The sequence below is a fragment of the Galeopterus variegatus genome, unplaced genomic scaffold (genome assembly GCF_000696425.1).
Source record: "Galeopterus variegatus unplaced genomic scaffold, G_variegatus-3.0.2 Scaffold1185, whole genome shotgun sequence".
In the NCBI taxonomy this organism is placed as follows: Eukaryota; Metazoa; Chordata; class Mammalia; order Dermoptera; family Cynocephalidae; genus Galeopterus; species Galeopterus variegatus.
In genome coordinates, this window is record NW_007727296.1 from 194,314 (window position 1) to 214,689 (window position 20,376).

Below are 20,376 nucleotides of genomic sequence, written 5' to 3' on the forward strand. Positions count from 1 at the left end.
TTGTTTCCTTTGCTGTGCAGAAGCTTTTTATTTTTTCTTTTGTTGCTTGTGTTTTTGGGCTCATGTTCATAAAGTCTATGCCCATATCTAGTTGCTGAAGTGTTTCACCTAATTTTTCCTTTAGTAATTTTGGAGTTTCTGGTCTTATACTTAAGTCTTTAATCCATTTTGAGTTGATTTTAATGTATGGTGAGAGATGCATATCTAGTATCATTCCTCTGCATACAGATATCCAGTTTCCCCAGCACCAATTGTTGAAAAGGCAATCTTTTCTTCAATGTAGATATTTGTTGCCTTTGTCCACTATCAGATGGCTTTAAACCTGAGGGGTGATTTCTGGGTTCTCAATTGTACTCCGTTGGTCTGAATGTCTCTTTTTAATACCAGTACCATGCTGTTTTGGTTACAATAGCTTTGTAGTATAATTTGAAGTCAGGTAGTGTTATGCCTCCAACTTTATTTTTTTTACTCAGGATTGCTTTGGCTATTTGGGGTCTTTTTTGTTCCGTATGAAGGTTAAGATTGTTTTTTCTATTTCTGTGAAGAATGTCATTGGTATTTTGATGGGGATTGCATTGAATCTGAAGGTTAAGATTGTTTTTTCTATTTCTGTGAAGAATGTCATTGGTATTTTGATGGGGATTGCATTGAATCTGTAGATTGCTTTGGGTGGTATAGACATTTTCACAATGTTAATTTTTCCAATCCAAGAGCATGGAATATCTTTCCATATTTTTATGTCTTCTTTAATTTCTTTCAGAAGTGGTCTGTAGTTCTCATTGTAGAGGTCTTTTACCTCCTTGGTTAAAATGATCCCTAGGTATTTTATTTTTTTCGTGACAATTGTAAATGGGCTTACTTTCTTTGTTTCTCTTTCTGTTAATTCATTATTTGAGTATATAAATGCAGCTAATTTGGGGGCATTTATTTTGTATCCTGCAATGTTACTGAAGTTATTAATCAGCTCTAGGAGTTTTTTGATAGAGTCTTTAGGTTTTTCTATATATAGTATCATGCCATCTGCAAATAGGGAAAGTTTGACTTTGTCTTTTCCAGTCTGAATTCCCTTTATTTCTTTCTCTTGACTGATTGCTCTGGCTAGTACTTCCAGTACCATGTTAAATAGAAGTGATGAGAGTGGGCATCCTTGTCTTGTTCTTGTTCTTAAGGGAAAGGCCCTCTGTTTTTTCCCATTCAGGATGATACTGGTGGTGGGCTTGTCTTAAATGGCTTTTATTGTGTTGAGATATTTTCCTTCTATACCTAATTTGTTGAGAGTCTTTATCATGAAGGGATGTTGAATTTTGTCAAATGCTTTTTCAGCATCTATTGAGATAATCCATATTGAGAAAGACCATATTGAGATATAGTCTTTGTCCTTGAGTTTGTTGATGTGATGTATCACATTTATTGACTTTCATATGTTGAACCATCCTTGCTTCCCTGGGATGAATCCCACTTGATAATAGTGTATAATTTTTAAAAAATATGTTGTTGTATTCTGATTGCTAATATTTTGTTGAGGATTTTTGCATCTATGTTCATCAAGGGTATTAGCTTGTAATTTTCTTTTTTTGTTGTGTTTTTATCTGGTTTTGGTATCAGAGTTATGTTGGCCTCATAGAATGAGTTTGGGAGATTAGCTTCTGTTTCAATTGTTTGGAATAGTTTGAGGAGAATTGGTATTAACTTCTCTTTAAAAGTTTGATAGAATTCAGCTGTAAAGACATCCGGACCCAGACTTTTCTTTGTTGGAAGATTGCTACTTACTGCTTCAGTCTCCTTGCTTGTTAATTGGTCTGTTCAGGTTTTCTATCCCTTCTTGGTTCAGTCTTGGTAGTTTGTATGTGTCCAGAAACTTATCCATATCTTCCAGATTTTCTTATTTGTTGTCATACAGTTGTTTATAATAGTTTCTAATGATTCTTTGTATTTCTGTGGTATCAGTTGTAATGTCTCCCTTTTCATTTCTGATTTTCGTTATTTGGATCTTCTCTCTTCTTTTTTTTTTTTTGTTAACCTAGCTAATGGTTTGTCTATTTTATTCATCTTCTCAAAAAATCAACTTTTTGTTTTGTTGATCTTTTCTATTGTTTTTTGGGTCTCTATTTCATTAAGCTCTGCCCTGATCTTAATTATTTCTTGCCATCTACTACCTTGAGGTTTGGATTGTTGTTGTTTTTCAAGTACTTTGAGGTGTAGTATTAAGTCATTTATTTGAAGTCTTTCTGTTCTTTTCATGTAAGCATTTATTGCAATAAAATTGCCTCTTCATACTGCTTTTGCAGTATCCCACAGGTTTTGGTATGATGTATCTTTATTTTCATTAGTTTCTAGACACTTTTTGATTTCCTGTTTAATTTCTTCTTGGACTCATAGGTCATTCAGGAGTTTATTATTTAGTTTCCATGTATTTGTACAGTTTTCAGAGTTTTGCTTATTATTAATTTCCAATTTTAGTCTATTGTGGTCTGAAAAGATACTTGGAATGATTCCAATTTTTAAAAACTTGCTAAGACTAGATAGACCTAATATGTGGTCTATCCTGGAGAATGTTCCATAAGCTGATGAGAAGAAAGCATATTCTTTAGTTTTTGGGTGAAATGTTCTGTATATATCTGCAAGGTCCAGTTGATCTAAAGTGTAGATTAAATCCTGTCTCTTTGTTGACTTGTTGCCTGGAAGATCTGTCCCATAATGAAAGAGGGGTGTTCAGGTAACCCACTATTAATGTGTTAGGGCCTATTTCTTTCTTTAGGTCTACGAGTGTTTGCTTTATATGTCTGGGTGCTCCAGTATTGGGTGCATATATATTTATGATCATTATGCCTTCTAGCTGGGTAGATCCTTTTATCTTTATATAGTGGCCTTCTTTGTCTCTTTTTATGTTTTTTGGTTTAAAGTCTGTTTTGTCCAGTATAAGAATAGCTACTCCTACTTGTTTTTGGTTTCCATTTGCATGGTATATCTTTTTCCATCCCTTCACTTTTAGTCTGTGTGTGTGTCTACAGGTGAAGTGGGTCTCTTAAAGACAGAATACTTGGTCTAACTTTTTAATCAAATCAGTCAGTCCGAGTCTTTTGAATGGGGAGTTTAGTCCATTCACATTTAGGGTGGTTATTGACAAGTATTGCTTACTTCCAGTAATTTAATTGCTTCTTGTTTAGATGGTTTAAGTATCTTTTGATCATTATCTCTCCTTGTATTTCTCTTCTTCAATGTTAGTTGGAAATTTAAAGTGGGATGCCTTAGCTTCTTTCTCTTTCTTGCCAGCATTTTTGTTTTAATGGCAGGTTTTGCTCTTTCTTGTGTATTTGTGATAGTGGTCACCATTGTTCAGATTCCAGATGAAGGACTCCCTTGACAATTTCTTGCAGGGCTGGTCGTGTGGTGGTGAACTCCCACAACTTCTGTTTGTCTGGGAAATACACTATTTCTCCTCATTTCTGAAGGAGAGCCTTGCTGGGTAAAGAATTCTTGGCTGGCAATTTTTTCCTTTTAGTGTTTTGAATATATCATTCCACTTTTTTCTGGCCTGTAGGGTTTCAATTGAGAAGTCTGCTGTTAGCCTGATGGGGGTTCCCCTATAAGTGACCTGATGCTTTTCTCTTGCTGCTTTTAGAATTCTCTCTTTGCCTTTGAGCTCTGCAAATTTAACTATAATGTGTCTTGGGGAGGATCTTTTTGGATTGAATCTGTTTGGGGACCTTTGAGCTTCCTGGATCTGAAGGTCTGTATCTTGCCCTATACCTGGGAAGTTTTCTGTTACTATTTCCTTGAATAGGTTTTCAATACTGTTTCCTTTCTCCTCCCCTTCTGGAATACCCACAATTTGGATGTTAGAGCACTTGAGGTTGTCTGCTATCTCTCTTAGATTTTCCTCATTATTTTTTTATTCTTTTTCCTTTTTTTTTTTGTCTGCCTGAGTTATTTCAAAAAGACCATCTTCAAGATCTGAAATTCTTTCTTCTGCTTGCTCTACCCTGCTGCTCAAGCTCTCTGTTTTTTTTTTTTTTTTTTTTTATCTCGTTGAGTGAATCTTTCATTTCTAGAAGTTCTGCAACACTCTTTTTTAAGGTATTAATCTCTTTGTAGATTTCCTCCTTCATATTCTGGATATTTTTTTCTTGTTTCATTGTGTGCTCTAAGGGGGTCTTCCTTTATTTCTTCGAGTTTTCTTAAGATCATTACTTGGAATTCTTTTTCAGTCATTTCAAGGATTCCCTGTTTCATGGAGTCTGACATTGGAGCATTACTGTCTTCTTTTGGTGGTGTCATTTCTTCTTGTTTATTTGTAGTTCTAGTATTTTTTCATTGCTATTTGGTCATTTGGTAGAGGGTTTGCTTCTTCTATTATACTGAGGTTGGGTGTGGAGTGGCCTTGGTTGCTACTGTGGTGGTGAATTGTCTTTGCTTGATAGTAGGTGTAGAGGTGGTGATGTTAAAGCACCTTGGGTCCTGTTCCAGAATCTGTGGGCATAGAATGAGCCCTCAGTGCTGCGCGGGCGGGCCAGCTGGGCTCACTTCAGTGGGTTGAGTTGCGGGAGCTGGCATTCCCCTGCAGGTCCAAGGGGTGGTGAGGGGTCACCTCTGCCATGCGGGTCTGCTGGTGTCACCTCGGTGGGTCAGGCTGTGGGGCCTGGTACTCCCCTCTGGGACCAAGGATGGGGGAAGGGTCTTGTGGAAATTCTGCTATGGAAGTCAGCTGGAGGGGCGTGGGTCAGCCCCACATGAGTGAGCAACTGAAGTTTTCTTCCATTCCTAATGTTTTGAGATTTTTTATCATGAAAGAGTGTTATATTTGCCAAATGCTTTTTCTATATATATTGAGAAAATCATGTGGTGTTTGTTTTTAATTCTATTGATATGGTATATTAAATTAAGGATTTTCAGATATTAAATATCCTCCTTGTCTATCTTGCATATTTCCACGTTATTATATCACTTATATTTTATTATAACCTGTGTCTTCCCACTAAAATATGAGCCTAATGAAGGGAGAGACTACATCTTACAATAGATTCTTGACTTTCAGGAAGGAGAGCTTTGTGGATCCCAAAACATGTGAATTCCTTTCCTGCAAAATGCCACTGAGGAAAAGGAGAGAAAAACTAAGTTGGATTAAAGTGTGTATATTCTGGGTAGTCTTTGGGGCTCAATCACCAGGGAAGTGTCTTTTTCTTCCATACCAGTCTTTGAGCAAGCAATTCAAATTTGTCCTTCCACAAAATGACAAATCATAGGCCTTCAGTGTCACTCTTGAATAGCACAAATTTCCAATGCTACATTCTCTAGAGCCATAGACCACTGGCGTTCATTCCTACAGTACCTGACATGTAGTGGGAGGACAAAAAAATGTTTGGTAATTGTATTAGGACCGTGTACCCTACACTAAACTAGGGGTTAGGTTCTGAAGTTATAGAAATGCATGAAATAGGATCCTCACATTAAGGAGCTCAGAATCAGTGGAGGCAGAGAGACAATTAAAATATGGAGTGAAAGTGCCACGGTGGTGCAAGCACAGGGTGGGGAGAGGATGAGACTTCCTGTAGCAACTGAGGTCTGACCTTTCTCGTCACCATCTCCACTGCCACCTCCTGGTCCAATTTGCCGTCCTCTCTCCTGGTATGATGTGGGAGCCTTCTAACAGACCTCTCTGCTTTTCCCTTGCTACCCATGCAGTCCATTCTCAGTGGAGCATCCAGAATGATTCCTTAAAAGCATGTCTTCATATGTCTCTCCTCTACTCACATCCACACTGACTGACCATCTTTCTAGAGTTAAAGCCCAAGTTGCTGCCATGGTTCACAGGTTCCTACCTGATCTGATCTTCTGCTATGTCTCTGACCTCATTTATGCTTAACTTTTGATAATGCCACTGCACACACTCTGATTTCCTTGCTGGTCTGCAACTGCATCTCCCCCTGGGGCCTTTGCATTTGTGATTTCCTCTTCCAGGGCTGCTCTTGCCCAGATATCACTCCCTTACTCTCTTCAGGCCTCTGTGCAAAGCCCATGTGAGCAAGGCCTTCCCTGGCTTCTCTACATAAATTGGAAGACTCCCACTTCTCCCCGCTCCTTCTCCACCTGAACGTGCTTCATTTTCCTCTATACCACTCATTGATTTATTTGTTTATTATCTGTCTTCCCTGACTAGAACGTAAGTTCCATGAAATCAGAGGTGTTTTTGCCCATTTTGTTTATTATTGTTTTTCCTGGTGCCTAGCATGCTTCCTGACACATAGTAGGTACTCACTAAATATTTGCTGACCAAATTAATGTACTGCCATTCTGGAGGATGAGTAGGAGTGACTTAGGAAGAAGACATGGTCTGACATATGAGGTAGGGAGGGTGTTTATTGAACTGAATGATTTATTTTCCCCTGTGTGGGTTTTGTGTTTTGGATTAGATGCTTGCTGATGCCCATCTTCATCCAATCATCTCTGAAATAGCATAACAAATTCACAATTTTGGAGCCCAGAGTGGGCCAGGGGTCTATGGGAAGGACACTGACAGTTTTAGCAATCTGAAGGTGAAGGCGTGCCTAAAGGCAACAAAACCCATTACCAGGCAGAAGATTGTTCCTGAGACTGCAGCTGAATCATAGATGCCACCCAGCACTAGTTTAGACAGCACCTGGTCTGCTCATCCCAAGAACAGCCCCTGCACCGAGACCCAAAGCTCGAAGTTAAGAGCCCCACCCCCGCTCACATAATGTATTATTATTATTATTATTATTTTTTGTCTTTTGTCTTTTTCCGTGTCCAGCAACGGATCGCAACCCTCAGTGTTGCCCCCGTACCGGACCGGGGACCGGCAACGGGATTGCAACCCTCGGTGTTGCTCCCGCGCCTCGCTCAGCCAGTGAGCGGGAACCGGTCTGCATGTGGGATCCGAACCCTCAGGCGGGAGCGCCGCCGCGCTTCCCAAGAGGCGCACTATCCAGTGCGCCACGGGGCCCGCCCTATGTATTATTGACTGTCATTATTTATTCAGTGCTTCCCTTGTGCCATGCTCAGTGCTGGGAGCTTTACAAATTTCTCTCTTTTAATCCTCTGAGATAGTTACTGTTGTCATCTCCACCTTACAGATGAAAAAACAGGAGCTCAAAAAAGCCCATCATTTGCCTAGGGCCATATGGCTGGTAAACAACTAAGGTAGTAAGTTTAAGATGCTGTCTGCTAGAGTTGAAAACCCATGTTCTTGGCTACACTGTATATCCCTGGACCAGCCACCTGCCACAGATATCTCACTTCTGAGGGTAAGAGCAAATCCTGTGGTTTCTCTACATTTCTGCTCTCAGAAACAAGGTTTGGGATGTCCCACAAACTGCAGGTGTGTGTCCACCCACAGCTTTGATAGGACAAGGGCAGAGGCACTGTGCAGGCTTGCACCCTGCTCTAACTGTGTTAGTCATAATTTAACACACAATATTGCCAAAACTCAATTAGAAAAGTCATTAACAGTGCCAAGGACAGGACAGATTAAGAAGACATTGCTACTTAGGATAAATACATTCTTGCCTAGGAAATGTATTTTCTTTAAGATTTTGGAAGTCCAGATGCCATAAGCTTTATGGAAGGGAGCCAGACATATGAGAGTACTTCAAAAGTTTCATGGAAAGATTCGTATTATCTTTTAATTCTATCTTTCCATGAACTTTTTGAAGTACCCTGGTATGTTGGGGAGATTGGAATAGCCCTAGTTCCCTCAGAAGGAGCAGGAAGGCACGTACTGAAGTAAGATGGAGAGTTCCTGTAGAGAATCAGGGGCTAGACAGGAGGATGTGAGATCGAGAAAAAGAAATGCAGACCACAAGCGGCCGCAGGTTTTTCAGAGGGTCTGCAGACGTTGTTTGTGGTTCAGGTGATTGTGGGATTCTTCCTTTTTGGGAGCTGGTGATTCTTTCCATGGGCAGCTGGGGATGGGGGCTCAGCCCATAGAGGTTGTTCTTGGGATTAAGGAACCAGGCATTTTCAGAAGTAGCACTGGTGCAGATTCTGGGTTGTATTGTGCACAACGTTGTGACATCCCCAGATTATGTCAAGAGACAGTGTGTGACACCCTAGATGACATCATAGGCAGTACTGCAAGGCCTCTGGTTTTCAGCACACTGTGAAGTGTTGTGGAAAGAGTTGTGGCAGTTGAAATTAGAGAAACCATTCATGGGGACCTCGTATGGCTTAGCCCTGGTGTAAATCCCTTTACATATATGATCTTATGATAACATCCATCTCACACGGTGGGCTTCAGGTCTCGGCTGCTGCTGGAGGGGAACCTTAGGGAATACTGGAAAGGTGAAGACTTGGTCCAGCTTCTAGCCAAGGAGTTACCTCTAAGTCTCTTTAAGGCAAGGGAGGTGCTCAGCATTGACATGAGGCAAAAATGAGTTTTTGTAGCCTATTAAGTCAATTGCCAACAAGTTCAACAAAGGGGGTTGGGAAGCTGAAGAGAGGTGTGATGTTTTGGTCTCTGTCAGCTTCTCAGTCTTCTCTCTAATGCTGGGGCTATCCCCAGACAGTTGTGAAAATTCCAAGGTGGGTTCGGCCAATTCAGGCTCAGCTGTATCAGGCAACCTGTTTTCTGGGGGTAAATTGGTGTGTGTGTGTGTGTGTGTGTGTGTGTGTGTGTGTGTGTGTGTGTGAATTTAGAGGGTAGTTGGGAGGAGTTGAGGCTGACGGGATTCTGTGAGGCTGTGCACCGCCTCCACACAGCATAAGCACCCCACAACAGAGGAACTCTGTCTTGATTCTGAGCTGCTTTCTGTCACAGCCCCTGAGCCTACCACACACCCCAGACCAGGCTGTCTACTCTCCCCCAGCTCATTTTTAGCTTTTCCTTTCTTTGGATTTGCATGTGGTTCCTCCCTTCAACATCTTGATTGAGTTCCCCTATGTGTGAGATTCCTTACCCCATCTGAGTTTGATAACTCTCAAAGAAAGCTTATCTGATATACCATTAATGCTGCTTAATGGCTGCTTAGTGCTCATGAGAGCATTCTAATAGTGATTTTTGGAGACAATGTCTCACTCCATGGAATAACTCTAAAAGCAGCTGCTGCAGTCACTGGGCAGCAGGATCCAGGTCCCTGGTCTCCTGACCATGAAGAGAAAGATCTGGCTGGAGGAGCCATGGGAACAGGAAGGAAGGAAGAGGGAGGCGAGAAAGAGGAAAGCTCCTTCCTTTATGTGGAAGCTGTGGGAGATGAGTGCAGAGAACGCTATTGTGCAGGAGTTGCTGGGCTCTGTGTATGTATCACAAGCTAATTAAGAGAACAGATTAAGCTGATTTGGTGTCAAAATAGCTGTGGGGAAAACAACCTTAATAACAGGTTGCAGGTGAAAGAAAATGAAATGGGAGAGAAATGAGGAGCATTTTAAAAGAAAACAATCAGGCTGGAGGGAATGGAGAGAGGAGGATAAAGCAGTACATTTAAAAAATTAAAGAAGTTGGCAGGGGGCAGCATATGCAAGTGTGCTGAAGAACACTGGGAGACTGTCTAGTCCCGCAGTTTCCTCGGCCTCAGTATTTGCCATGTTCAAAGTCCCATGGTTCCTAGAGGACAGGAGACAGGAGAAGGGAGGTGACGAGCAACTTTTGGGGGGTCGTCCAAGAACAGCAGCTTCAGGGGGCCGGGCTGTGCTCTGTCCCTGCTCAGTCTCAGCTCTGCCACTTCTGGTGGTTCTTCCGTCTGTAGCATGCTTCCCCTTTCTCCCAGTAAGATCCCAGGTCATTCCATCCCTCTCATGGATCGCCATCCCTTAGTGGATGGCTCTCAAGTCCAGGTCTCCACCTCCGCTGGATCTCCTGAGTTCTCTGGCTGCTGCCCCCGCATCCTGCACACCTAACCCTTCTAAAAGGGTTGCATTGCCCTCCCCGTGCTGCCCACATGTACGTGCTTCTCCCCACATCTCAGCACAGAGTGGCCCCATCCACCCAGCCACCTGAGCCAGAAACTTGGGACTCTTTCTTGACTCTCTCCTCTCTCCCTCATCCACCCATCAGTTAGTCCCTGCATTCTGTTGTCTCTACCTGTCCATACTATATGTATCACATCTACCTAGAATCTCTGACTGTTAAGAGCTGGAAGTTTCCTATGGGACCACTTTAGTCAATATCTTCACTGCATGGATGAGAAAACTAAGACTCAGAGGCAAACTGATTCACCTGAAGTCCTAACTTGAGTCCATGACCAGATCTAATAATTAACTTGCACTCATGTAAGCAGAGCAAGAACAGAAGGATATTACATAAAATAATAGATGCTAACCTTAGCTCAATATTAATTTCCTCCCTTTCCTACTCTGAGGTTTTGGACAACTTGGCAATAGAACAAACTAGGTTTGAATCCTGGGCACAGTCACTTACTAGCTGTGTGTTCTTGAGAAAATTACTGGAGTTTTCTAAGTTCCAATTTCCCTTTCTGTAAAATGTGGGTAATATCTATCATCTAAATGAAATAATGTAGGGAGAATACTTTTCAATTGTTTCTGGAACAAAGTAAGAACTGAAATGTTGACTATTAATAGTAGTAGTATTAGTGTTACGACGACCTCTACTATCAATAAGAACTGACATGTTGACTATCAATAGTGGTAGTATTAGTTTTACGACCACCTCTACTGTCATCACTGAGGTTTAGACCTGGCTTATTCTCTGGAGCTAGCATAGAGGCCTGCACAGCGTGGGTTGCAAGACTCGGGGCACAGGTTATCTGAACTCTCACGGGTGACTTGGTGCTTTGTTAAGGAAAATTTGAAGAGTCCCATTTTTCCCAACCAGAAGACTTTGAAACTGAACCCAGTAATGAATTGTGGCTCACTCCTGGGAACTGTTTCTAGACCACTATCGGAGCAGCCACATTTTCAATCAGGATTTCTATAAAGGAGAAAGGGCAGCTCGTCTAACAGGCCAGATTCTTGATCAGATTTAAATAGTTTGTCTTTGGGGAAGAGAGAGAAGAAATGGTCAAAATCAATAGAAAACAATTGATTTCAGACAAATATGTCTGTCTCTCTCTCTATATGTGTGTGTATGTGTATCAGCACATGAGGGGACAGGATTAGAGTCCCCCAGAATTTGGAGTTTGTCACTAACAATTGAATAGTAATGAATTAAGGTAAGCTGATTATAAATTCTAAAAAATAAATAGTAATAAATTAAGGTGATTATTAAGCTTAAAAAATAAATAATTTGGAAAAATATCGATAGAGGGTGATGACTGTCGAGGCCTGGCACTGCGGTGAGGACTTGGGGAGCAGCAGGGAACGGTTAGGTGTGCATCTGACTTTGGGAGGACTAATGTGTGAAGCTCTCCAGGCAACAATGATAAATGCACTTCTAATCATCCCCATATTAAATTTAGTATCAAGGAGAGGGGCACTTCTCTTTCTTCAATTTCACAGAAATGTGATTAACATGGATATGAAAAAAGTTAAAGGAAACCGAATTCGATTTGAACTTCATAGTCTATTTCAGAGTGAAAATTAAGATGTATTTGTAGAGTTTTAGTGGGTAGGTTTCCAGGGACTCTAAATTGTGATTGAACCAATTCCATCTTGTGCTTTTCCTCCCTCTCATTCCCCTTTCCTGGAGGTGTAAGTCTGCAGAGAATGAAGCAGACGGCAGAAGAGCTAAGCCAGCCCAGTGTGAGGACGCCTTGTCCAGGTGGGGAGGAAAGCAGCTTTGGCAGAGTCACGGTGCGAAGGACTTCAGGCTGGGTGTAGACGGGGAAGTGAACCCCTGGGTTGGCCATGAACCCTGTGTCAGCATGAGAATGGGGCTCACTGAACTTGGAACAAGAAAGTTGGACACAAACAAGGAAGGTCTCTAAAAAGAAAAGGTAAATCTGGTGGTCGCAGCTGGTGTTAGCGCTGCCATGTAATAGGCTGCAATTCCATGGACAGGAGTCCAGGCGGGAGGACTCTGAATCCCCCTCTCCCTCTGGCCACCGTTCCTCACCTGCTGAGTAAAAGGTTTTGGATTCAAAGACTGAGAACTTTAAAAGCCATCTCTGGGCATCAGCACCTGGAAAGGTCTTTTCTCTCAGATTCTCTTCCTCAATTTTAATAATTTTGAGGCATAGTGAAGGAAAAAAGGGAGACAGGGATCTGGGGTTCCTCTGGCTTTGACAATGAAAGCACCTGCAGCTTTCCTCTCTCACATCTTGAAAACAGGCTATGCTTTGTAGCTGTTGCAGATTTATCTTTTTTTGGGTGTGCTCACAAATTTATCTCCTTCTTCAGGGAGGGGTCTTCTTTGAACATGCTGTACCCTTAATGAGTCTCTTAAGGAACACAGACCCTCATTCTGGCTAAGCATTAGAAAACAGTGTAATTAAAGGGATATGTTTAATTGGGAAATTGACTCAGAGCCCAATTTAGCAACATCATCCAGACCAGGCAGGGCCAGGCTGAGGTCAGTGGGAGTCTGGCTGCCTCAGGAGTTGGGGACAGAGCTTGCTTTATTAAGATATTTCCTGGGAAATGGAATTAAGCCTAATGATTTCCACTGTAAAGGACTGCTAATTGGGAAGGCAATGCTGCTTCATTGGGACACCTGCAGGTAATTAAAGGCTCCTTCCCAATGGCCTTCTCTCTCTATGACTGGGAGGTTAAAATGGTGTGAAGGAAATAGGTGTTCTCAGCCCCCGGTGCTGAATCCCTCTCTTGGCCCTCAGTCCAAGGCCACCCAACTAGGCCACCTTTCTACTCTTTGGCAAATTGAGTTCAGAGTGTTGACTTTCATAAACCCTCAGAAGGTGAGTTTAGGTCTCTGGAGCTAAGCTGCTGCCGAGGAGTCTAGTGTGCTCCCTCGAAAGAGGAGAAAAAGGCAATGAGGTTACATAATAGTGCCCAGAAGGTGACCTGGGTTTTGGTCTTGACACCCAACCCGAGAGACTTCTGTGTCCTATGACTCTGGCTGAATGGGACTTCAAGTTGAAATAAATGTTACCTTCTGCAAAGATAGGTGTACTGCCCCATGTGGGCAGGGAGCCCTGGTGGAAAACACTCCAGATTAGGAGTTGGGAAAAGTGATTTCTAGTTCCACTGTGACTCATCTCTTTAAGCCTGTTTCCTCAACTGTAAAACACGAATGATTATACCTAATTAAGGACCATGCAAAGGTCCTTTCATTCTAGGTGCTGGGTAAGGGACTGGGGAAGGATGAGATTTTAATCTATGTTCTAAGGAACTCAGTCTAGTGGAACAGACAGACCTGTAAACCAACTCTTGCCATTTGGTGTTACAAGACCTTCTGGACAATGGAGGAAGAGGCCAGTCACCAGAGATCAGAGAAGGCTTCAGAGAGAGGTGACATCGAAGTGAGTTTTTTGAGAGAAGTTTTATGACTCGTTAAGGCATTGGAAGAAAGCATGCCAGGCAGAGAACAGCATATGCACAAGCATGCAAACCCTTGGGCAGATTCTGCAGTCCTGCTGGGTGAGAAGGATGTGTATTGGGAGGCAAGAGAAGGTGGGAAACAAGACAGTGAAGGTCACAGGAGGTGGGTCACAAAAGGCCATGAATGTTTACTTCAGGGAGCTTGCTTGAACTTTCTCTAGTAGGCTGTGGGTGGTTGCTGGAGTGTTTAGTGTGGGAGTGGCAGGTCAGAACGGAATCTGAGAAAAGCCACTGACAGAAGAGTAGTTCCAATCTGTGAGCTAGACTGAGGGGCAAGGCAGGAGGCAGGACTGCTACGATAGTCCCGAAGACAGAGGGCGACTCCCTAAATACAGTGGGGACTGAGAAGAGGGAACACGTTTGGGTTTGTATCATGGATTGCTTTGTTTGCTGGTGTTTATATTTTTTAGCTTCTGAGAGCTCTGGGATCACAAGCCTTACTGTAGCCCCTGCTTCCCTTGCAGCTGGAGGCCCCTCTGTTCACACTTCTTTACCTTCTCGAACCCCTTGCTCTGCAGAGAGAGAGGCTCCCCAGGAACTGACTTTCCAAAGAAAACCTTGGTGAGGCTTGGGACTCCCTGCCCAGTGGCCTCAGACCAGAGGAGTGAGACAGGACAAGAATTTAGGGCCTCCGGCCTCCCCAGGAGGCTTAGGGAATTTAGTTCTGGTGACAAGCGGGAACGCAGCTGAGCATTTGAGTTTCCATGGGTTTTGAACAAAACACATGATTGAAAAGCCGCCGAGATGGGAAGCACAAAGGGGAGCTGGAGCCTGGGTAATTGCAGCTTTCACTGTGACCACCGGCTCATGTTCTCTCCTTTCTTACCTGGCAGTTTGGGTAATAGGCACAATATTCACACTGCAACGGATAAGGTAGGGTCCCATTTCCAATTTTTCTGAAAAGCTGTTCCCAAGAGTTGGGTCACCTTAAAGGCTAGGTACTGGCTGTTGGTGCCAATGCAGAGACTCTTGGGACCTTTTAACTCCATTGAAAAGCATCTTCAGTGTTGAAGTTTTTTGAAGTGTTCGGCTGTGATTTTCTGTAAAGTGCTTCTGTGAATAGCTCCTGTGCAGAGTCTGAGTTAATGGGGCTGAGGTAAGCTAGACGGGGGATTTTCTTGATTTTCCATCTGGAACTTTAACTGATCCACCTCTCCTCCTCTTAACTCTTACAACGCTATCTGCACCTCCCCATAGCAGAGAATGCCTTAGGCCGAGAGAAAAATATGTGTGTGTCCATGTGCAAAGGACTGCTTGGTGCATCTTCAGAATTCTTATTCCAAGGTGCAAGTCCAGTTCCTTTCAACTCTTTTTTTTTTTCTTTTTCTTTTTGAAGTCCTGAGTTAAAAGAACTGGATTAGAACAGGAGTCTGAAAGGGACCTTTCCTGTTTGGGATCCACAGGTTGACCTGCCTTTTCCTCTAGCCTCTTGAGGGCAGGAGCCTATGTTTCCTCCCATGGCCTCTGTGCAGCTGGGCAGAGTGACACACCCAGCAGTTCTTTAGGACAAACTTTACCACTGACCACGTGAGACTGATTTCACCTAATGTGTGTGAGAGTTAATCTTATTACCTTGGTACACACTCGCTGGGTGAATACATGAATTTACTTTATTCTAGGAAAATGTTTCTCAAAAGGAAAAAATAAGGACTGTGCTGTAAAGTTTACAGCATCTTGTCCAAACCACAGAAGGAGCTGTCCTGCATAATTAACTTCCCATCGTACTTAAGATAAAATCCAACCCCCTTACCATGGCTCACTTGGTCTGCGTGACCCAGCCTCTGTGGACTTCTGTGACCTTGTCTGGCTCTGTTGTCCCCTTTGCTGGCTATGTTTCAGCTGCACTAACAATTCAACACAGTCTAACCCCAGGGACACAGCACAGACTGCTCCTTCAACTGGGATGCTCTTTTCCTCCATGTCGGCTAATTCTTAGTCACCCTTTAACTGGCCCTAGGGAGGCATTCTCTGATCCTAATCTACATTAGGCTTCTCTCTGTACCCCATACTGTTACTTCACACCCCTTATTAAAATTTGTCCTTCCATATTTATATGTGAGATTTTTGGCTTAGCCATTTTCCCCCTAAGCTCCTGATGGCAGGCACCTTGTCTGTCTTAGTCTCCACTAAATTCTAGTGCCTAGCACAGTGCCTGGCATATACTAGGTGCTTAACAAATACCTTTGAGGCCATTCATTAATAGCAGATGTAGACTCTTAGTCAAGCTGTAAAGTATTAGCCAATAGTACACATAAGCCTAGGTCTGGCCCATCCCAGAAACATGCATGGTCACAATGCTTCTAGAACTTTCCTGCCTCTACCATTTTGGGGCCCTCAGAGTGGGGCAAAGAGGCTCGTGCCAGGATCTTGATTCTTCTGACACAGTAGTGGTTCTGCTTTTCCTTCTCCCACCCTCTTTGAGTCCTGACAGTACCCCTGGTATTTTCTTCTGTCCTCTCAGGGTTGGGTGGTCTGATGGGCTGGGAGCCAGCATGGGGAGGGAGAAACTTGTCTGACCAAATTGGAGGCTGGCAGAGCAGTTTTCTTAGCAGGGCATCTGTTGATTAAATACTAGAGCCAGTTGTGAGAGGTTATTAATCTCAATTAAATCTGATTATAACATGATTGGATTTGGGCTGAGACTGTTCCAGTCAAGCGTGGCCTGCTTGATGGTCTACTCAATGGCAGCGTTGTATCACACAAGCAGGTGTCCACATTGGGACAGAAGGAGAGCCTCTGGCACTTCTGGGAAAGGGGAGATGTGACATTTATTATGGAGAGATTACCAATCATCACAATTATGGGATTATTACCTTGAAAAGTGCCACTTTTATCGTCTTCCCACTGAGGATGTACTGGGAAAGGACTTGGTCCTCAGCATTAAGCAAGGGGAACAAGCTCGCACCAGTAACTTCCCAGCTCCTGTCGAGGGCAAGGTGGACTCTTTAATAGACAGGAGTATTGGCCTGGCCTGGTGGGCTGCTCAAGGCTCCAGCTGTGGAAAATCATGGCTCAGCCTGTTGTCGTCACAGAGAACAATGAATGGGTCATTAGCATGTGGGCCAGACAGGCTGGGCCAACTGTGAAACTATTAGTATAAGCCTGGACTCAGAACGGCAGATGGCTGGGGAGCCATGAGCCATTACCAAGTGGTAGAGAAATGTTAACAGATGAATCCCTGCCTTTGTACATACATGTGCTTGCAAGTACAGGTGAAAATCCAATAGGTAGAAGATGAACAGACTTACATGTTATAAGGGAGTCTCTATTCTCAGAGAACTGAAAAGATAACAAAATCCTTAAAGCATTTCACCATTTAAACATAATCTTAAGCAATATGGTAATGCTCCATATATGTTATTTAAAAAAATAAAATTTACTTTTATCAAAGTAATATATACTCATACATTAAAAAGCTTATAACGAGAAGTAGCAGTTAGGCATCCTACCACTCGTCCATTCTCAGTTTTGAACCCAGAGTCAACTACTTTCAACATCTTTGATTTTACCTCCATATTTGTAAATAATATGCTAGTACTGCTATTTCTTGATTCACCCATTTTGGACATTATTGAATTCCTGTTAGAGCACAGGTGGGTTCACGGTGCTTGCACACTCTCTCCTACCCACTTTTCATCCCTACCTCATGGTCACTTCCCCATCGTCCAGTAAAATTGTATAATGTATTTTGGTTACAATTGGTATCTATGGTTAATTATCATGATTGTATAAATATAGTTCATTGATAAGCCAAATAAAATACTACAGTTGTTTTCTTTGAGATTTTTTCCTAGAGTTCATTTTTTTCCTATTTTTTACTCTCAGAATTTTTTTTTTTTTACATATCTTCTTTTTAAAAAAATTTAGGGATCTTCACAATTCTATCAAAATTATTTTTGAAATGCACATAGATATTCTATCAGTTCTGTGTTGCTGTTTTCCTCCTAGACTCCTCCTCCCTGGAAACTTCCATCTTCCTGCTTCTGATTTGGACTGATTGTTCTCTAGGCCTGCAGCACAGAGGCACTCAGTGATACCATAGCTTTTCTGCTTTAGATTCTCTGCCGAAGTTTGAGTTCTTTCAAGTCTGAAATGCATCTATTTACTCTCGCATGAAGAATAGTTTAGCTAGCTATAAAACCTCAGGTTTAAAAACTGAGTTGTAAGCAGTACTCTATTGTTTTCTGTATCTCATGTTTGGTTCTCTTCCTTTCTTTGGTTTCTCTTTCTAAAAATGAGGAAAGTAGGTGAAAACTGCTTTCAGAGTAAATTCTTATCTTTGCTTTCTAAATCTTCTATGAATTTTTCATTTGGGTTATCTTATTTTTAATTTTAAAGTTCTTTCTTGAAATCTGTACCCTTAAAAAATAAAATCCCATTTTTGTTTTTGGATGCAGTATCTTATTTTTTGTTAAAAATTTTGACATTTACTTCTCTTTATTAGGTTAGTTTTCCTGGTTCTTTTATTTTTTCTGTTTGTTTTGTCCTGTATTTCATATTGGAGGAATTCCTCAAATGTTGAGAATCCTCTGTTGGCTGTTGACATTTAATAGTAGGTTTCTATAAAGCTGTTTAGTGTGTGTATGTGGGATGAGAGAAAGAGGAGAGAGAGAGGGGGGAGAGAGAGAGAGAATATGAGAGACTGGCCAATTAGGAGTCTTGGCTGTAGTGATATCAGGCACATGTAAGAATCTGGCCATCTTTTCTTTGGATAAAAATTGTCTAGTCTCCAGCCTGGGAGGAGAATTCCTTATTTCCAACTTTCTGGGAATGGTATGGAGGAATGGGGACTGCGTATTTTAAGTTAACCTATCTTTATCTCTAATATGCTTGATATTTTTGAGTCCGGAGCATCTCTGGTCTAATTTCTTTGGATTCCTTAGAGGTATAGTGAGCGGAATTAGTCACCTGGCTGTGTGGAGTTGGGGAGGGGGCCTGGGGGCATAACACTTCTGTATTCCAATTTTCAATAAGTCCTCATGTTTTCAGCTTTGTGCCTCACATTCCTCATCTTCTGCCTTTCATTGTGTATAGAATCTTAAGTCCTGAGCCTTTCTGGAGCTCTGTGGGGTGGGGAGAAATAACTTGTTTATCATAGCTATTTCCGTTTTGTGGGCACATTGTTGGTAGCTGCCTCTGCCCTGCTGTGTAAGTCACCAATCCTCCATCCATTTTCTCTCTTCCTAAAGTTTGTGGAAATTTTTCGTTCACTGTTATTTCCTTTCTAAGTCTCTTTTCCCTGGGGTAGTTATACTTTAAAAAATTCCTTTACTATTATTTTAGTGAGGTTTTCACAGGAAGAAGAGATGCTTGTGGTCGATTAGTCACATTTAACCAGAAGTCTTATATGTTTGTTTTTGTTCGTTTTCAAAATTGAACATGTAGTTAATTAAGTCCAGTGAGTACTATTGGGACTAAGAATAAATTGCTTTTGGCTCACTGGATAAATCATATCTTTTTCTAAAACTGTACAATGTTTATGTGCTTTTTTCCTCTAGTAATAGTCCTTTGGTTTTTTTTTTCCCCTCCATAAACTAATATTCAAGTATTTGTAAAAATAAGGAAACACACACAAGTGTAGTAAAGTTAACAAAACTGAACTGTTGTTTGGGGAGCAAGGCCACCCAGTAATAGCTTGAAATGTTTGTTCATTTGTTAGGAAAGTCCAATTTTGGTGTACAAATGACAGTTTAGAGATGACGGTATGTAAGGTACAAGAGTCATAGACATGGACATTAAGGACTATTGGTAGATAAAAGAGTTTGGAAAATGAGGTTGTCCATTGTGCTCCTCACCACCTGCCTTTACTCACAGTGTGTCTGCATGATTCTAGCAACACTACTAGCTCGAGCACTTTTCACCCTTCAGCACCCAGCCCAGGTCATTCCTCCACCGGAAACCTTCCCTCCTCTATCCCGGGCAGGGCTAATTACTCCTTATATACTTTGCCCTTGCTTTCTTTTCCAAACCTGTGTGGTGGTTTCCAAATACTCGTCTGTGAACTTGTCTGAGCTGTGATGAAATTTCACTGATCTTTAGAAAAATTAGAAAAAGAAAGAAGTACAAACTGTGTATGTGTGTGCATGGTGGGTCTGCACATGGTGTGAGTGTGAAGTTTTATCTCTTCTTGGTAAGGAGCATTGTTTATCATGAGGCTGTCCTGTATTCTTATTCTTAAATAATAGTGAAACATTATTTATAAAATAACCATGATAGTGAATGGTAGTCAAGCAAATGTTTACTTGGCAAAATAACAGGTTGTAAACACCAGAAACTGAGCTCTGAATTAGGGGGCTAGAATGTCACATGGGTGCAGTCATCCCAAAAAGCCACTTGTGGATTTAGCTACTTTCTTTCTCCTTAGCTTTTGCATATCTTATAGCAAATATCTGTCGTGAGTTTTCATTGAGTGTGTAGGGTCCTTAGAAGACACTCAGTACACCCCTGTAATGAACTGGCCACATTCCCTGGCTGCTGGGTCAGGCTTCAGGGCTTGCCTTCAAGGTGTCAGCATGACTAGTGTGGGACTCAGTTCTTGCTATTAATACCATTGTTGCATGTTCTGTGCTGAGGCACTTCCCTGCCCTGCACCCCACCTGCAGCTTTCACAGGGTGGCAAGTCCAAGATCAAAGGGACCAAAATTCTCCCAGCACCTCCGCTTCATCCTCAGGATCACATTTTTCCCTTGCCTCTCCCACTGAGCTACGACTCCTTAAGGGACACTGCTTCATCACCACAGCTTTCCTGTCTTCTGGCAACTAGCCTGATGCTTGGAGCATAGCAGGCACTCAGTGTCTGTAGAGTGAATAGTAAAGATTTGACCTTCTGGCTTGATCACATTTTTTTGGTTGCCACCCTTTCTTGGAAACTCCATAGCTTTAAGGTCCAGGATTTTATTACTGGAAAATAACCCTGGAATCTTAGAACCAGAATTGCTGAGCTTGGTACATGAACCTGAAACTCCAGGTGAT